The sequence below is a fragment of the Pinus tabuliformis genome, chromosome 1_2, assembly GCF_031772625.1.
Source record: "Pinus tabuliformis cultivar Carrire ecotype Pingquan chromosome 1_2, CPIR1, whole genome shotgun sequence".
Classification (NCBI taxonomy): Eukaryota; Viridiplantae; Streptophyta; class Pinopsida; order Pinales; family Pinaceae; genus Pinus; species Pinus tabuliformis.
The window spans coordinates 1,255,279,167-1,255,283,950 of record NC_142298.1 but is presented as its reverse complement, the minus strand read 5'-3'; positions in this window follow the sequence as shown (position 1 = coordinate 1,255,283,950).

Genomic DNA, 4,784 nt, shown 5'->3' with positions numbered 1-4,784 from the left:
AGGAAGTGTTCCTCCAAACATCAGGCCGTACAGATATCCCTATGCCCAAAAGAGTGAAATTGAACGTATGGTTGCAGAAATGCTAGAGGCTGGTATAATTCAACCGAGTCAAAGTTCTTTCTCTACTCCAGTAGTATTGGTGCACAAGAAGGATGGATCATGGCGCATGTGTCCGGATTATAGGGAGCTCAACAAGCTCACTATTAAAGATAAGTTTCCCATTCCTGTAATTGATGAATTACTGGATGAATTGCATGGATCAATTTACTTCACCAAGTTGGATCTTCATTCAGGATATCATCAAATCAGAATGAAGATTGAAGACATTCCGAAAATAGAATTTAGAACTCATGAGGGTCATTATGAATTTTTGGTCATGCCTTTTGGCCTTACCAATGCACCTTCAACATTTCAAGGTTTGATGAATTCAATTTTCAAACCATTCCTTAGAAAATTTGTGTTAGTATTTTTTGATGATATACTAATCTACAACAAGTCTTGGAAGGATCATGTTGAACATGTTGACAGGGTGCTACAACTATTGGAGGAGAAACAATTATATGCAAAAAGATCCAAATGTTTCTTTGGAGTCCAAGAGGTGGAATATCTGGGTCATATTGTATCTCATGAAGGAGTTAAGGTAGACCCTAGCAAAATTAAAGCCATTAAGGAATGGAAAATCCCCACATCCATAAAGCATCTGCGAGGATTTCTCAGGTTGACAGGGTATTATCGCAAGTTTGTTAAGAATTATGGGAGAATAGCAGCACCTCTAACAACATTATTGAAGAAAGATTCATTTTCATGGACTCCAGAAGCAACAAAGGCCTTCGAACATCTTAAAGAGGCAATGTGCCAAGCACCGGTCTTAGCTACACTGGACTTCACAAAAACCTTTATTGTGGAATGTGATGCTTCAGGAAATGGAATTGGTGTTGTTCTAATGCAAGATGAAAGACCCATTTCTTTTGAAAGTCGTCCAATCAAGGGAAAGTTTTTACACAAAGCTATTTATGAGAAGGAAATGTTGGCAATACTCCATGCACTTAAGAAATGGCGACCCTACCTAATGGGAAGACACTTCAAGGTAAAAATGGATCATGATAGCCTTAAATAATTTTTAGAACAAAGATTATCCTCTGAAGAGCAACAAAAGTGGGTCACAAATATGTTGGGTTATGACTTTGAAATCATCTACAAAAAAGGGAAGCAAAATGTGGTGGCAGATGCACTCTCAAGAAAGGATGAGGATGTGGAAGCATTATTGTGCGCCATTTCTATTATCCAACCAGATTGGATAAGCGAAGCAAGGGAGGAATGGAGAATGACGAAGAAGTGTGGGCACTTATTCGAAAGTTACAACAAGATTCCAGTATGTCTGATACATTTAGCTGGAAAAATGATTCGTTATGGTACAAAGATCGCTTAAACCTATGTAAGAATTCCCAAATAAAACAAAAGATTCTTATGGAATTGCACACTTCTCCCTTAGGAGGGCACTCAGGATTTTTAAAAACTTACCACAGGGTTAAGAAAGAATTTTTTTGGGATGGCCTTAAATCAGATATTCAAAAGTTTGTGGTGGAATGTTTGGTTTGCCAACAAAATAAAGTTGAAACAATTAAGACACCGGGTCTATTACAACCTTTATCCATTCCAAGCCAACGTTGGGAGGAGGTTTCAATGGATTTTATCACAGGTTTACCCAAGTCTGAGGGAAAGAGTGTCATCATGGTGGTAGTTGATAGACTTACCAAGTATGCACACTTTTGTGCATTATCACATCCATTTAAAGCCAGTACAATTTCTACTACATTTATGGAAACAATTCAAAAGCTACATGGAAACCCAAAGATTATTGTAAGTGACAGAGATCCCATTTTCACTGGAAATTTTTGGAAAGAATTATTTTCTTGTCTTGGTACTCAGTTAGCTCATAGCTCATCGTATCATCCTCAATCTGATGGGCAAACTGAGATAGTAAACAAATGTTTGGAAGGATATCTTCGTTGCTTTGTATCTGATAAACAGACACAATGGGTCAAATGGTTGCCTCTGGCTGAATGGTGGTATAACACTTCCTTCCATACAACAACAAAAATGACCCCATTTATGGCACTTTATGGGTATCAGCCACCATCCATCACATCATATTTAAGAGAAAATTCTAAGGTTCAGGCAGTGGAACATCACATCGAACATCAACAACAAGTCCTCCAACTCTTAAAGGATAACCTCGTGTTGGCACAAAATAGAATGAAACAACAGGTAGATCAACATCGCAGCGAAAGAAGTTTTGATGTAGGTGATTGGGTATTCCTACGGCTACAACCATATAAGCAAATGTCCCTCAAGCAAGCTAAGAAGGATAATAAATTATCACCAAAGTATTATGGTCCATACAAGGTGTTGCAAAAGATTGGTACTATGGCATAAAAATTGGAGCTTCCTGCAGCTTCTTGATTGCACCCAGTTTTCCATGTTTCATGTTTAAAGAAGGTTATATGCGACAAGCTCCTAGTTCAAACAATATTGCCAGAACTTGAAGAGGAAGGAAAAATTATATTGGAACCAGAAGCAATCACAGAAACAAGAACTTGACAACTGCGAAATCGATCAATTTCGGAGTATCTTATCAAGTGGAAGAACTTATCCGCTGAAGATTCCACATGGGAGGATGAGAATTTTATACAGAAGTATCCAGAACTACTCAAGCATTGAGTACAACACTTTTTTTGAAGGAGAGGGGCATGTTGGGTCCCTATAATACTAGTGATTACCCCATTACTATTGTAGTTATACCCCTTATTAATATTGTTGTGCCCCTATTGTCCCCATATTATTATTACTGTGCCCCATAGAATCCCTCTATTTTTATTTTTGTGGCTTTATATTATTATTGTTAGGTCAGTTGGGTTATATTGTGACTCCTTAGACTCCTATATATAGAAAGGAGGTTTTGTCATTTGAATCATCGAAGAATTGTTCATTTATGTAATGTAAAGGAGGTTGCCCCCTCGAAGAGGCTGAATTCTAAGGCGTTGATCCATCTTTTCTATCTTTTCTTGAGTTGGTTTCATAACAAACTCCTCAAGTGTTCATTCTCCCCATCGCGACCTGGAACTAGTTAACATTCACTGGCAAAAACTCTACAAAATGCAACCTGCTTTGATACCAAATTATATGATCGGAAATGGATCATAAATAAAATTGAAGTAGAATTGAATATTTGCCAACAGTGAACTGATTGTTAACTCGATCGCTTAATGTGGAAGACTGAAGGAAATAAATTGATTTATGACTTAATCAAGAACTTAAGAAGCATCATTAAACATGAAATTGCAGCAAAGAACAGAGATATAAGACAACAAACATTGATTACAGAGTTCGTCCCTGATGGACTACGTCTTTGGGTTTGCTTTCAAGATGGGCATTTGTTTTATTAAGGATTGATCCAAGGAAGTATTTACACAGAAAAACACCAAACTGAACGTGCTCGCAGGCACCTCTGGTCTCTGTCAACAAAAATCTCTCTCTCCTAGCTTTCCAATGCCTATCTCGGTTCCCAATTCTGCCTCCGGATGACCAAGAAACACTGAAAACAAAATTGCCTCTCTCTCTCAGAATTTGAGTACAAAGTCTTCAAAACCTCTAATGTCTTTCATCACGAGCAAAGGTGGATTTATAGTATGCAGGCCAGGTTCAGGTCAAACCTCTTGGGCCAAACATGGTAAGTGGTTTCCTTGCATTCAATGTGATGGTCTCGGTCTAATAGTGGTGCAACACCTTATGGATAAGGTTACAAGGTCATAACTTAATATAGCGCTCAAAAACCCAAATAAGACTTTAGGTTAAAAATAAACTCCAATGGTTTGTAAACAGCATGGAAGTTTTGACTGCCAACATGTGACAGGTCATGGTCTAACCATAGGCGGACACCTTGCAGGTTGGATCCAGCAGTTTCGGAACTGTATGCTGACTCCTCCATGTGACAGCTTTCCAAAACCCGACGGTGGTTGTCGTTGGTTAAACTTCAAACTTCGTGTTTATCATAAACTGCTGCAGTGATACTTCTTGTTGACATGAAACCTCCACCTGGAAATTTTGGATCTCTGCTCGACGATAAAGATTGCAATTAGACTCTAAAACTGTCCGGTTTTCCTCCCTGTTCACATGAAACCTCCGCCCGACGGTCTCCTTACCCACACGGTTTGACTGCAATGTTTTATATTCTATTTTATTACATAGTCCAAGAGGGTTTACAATCAAAACCAGAGGGGGGTAGAGTATGTATGCCTTCATAGACTTAGCAGTCAAATCACTGCACGGAGGTGCGTCCCTTATCCCACAAACAAAGGGGTCTCATACACCAATTTGGTGTATGGCTTAGTTGTGACCTTAAAAATGGATATTATTATTATTATTAATATGGTTTGACACCATTCATAGTATTTGTGCATCATGAGATCGTGCCACCTTAGCTTAGGTTTTTTTTCCACCATAGTTAAAAACTATTACATACAACTTTGTCACATCATGACATAAAGTCTTGACCACATTTTCACCATGAAGACTCTCATCGGACAAATTAACGAAAGACAATACTAAAGACTGAAGATGAACTTGACTTCCTTGTCGAATAGGAATGATGTAAGATCCTCCCGGATCACTTTATGGATGCAAGTTCTCTGAGATGGCTTACGCTTCCAGGGGGCAATTTCCAAAAAGTACAAACTTCAAAGTAGTAAGTTGGTCATCAAGGCCACTGTTGTCAAAAATTTTGG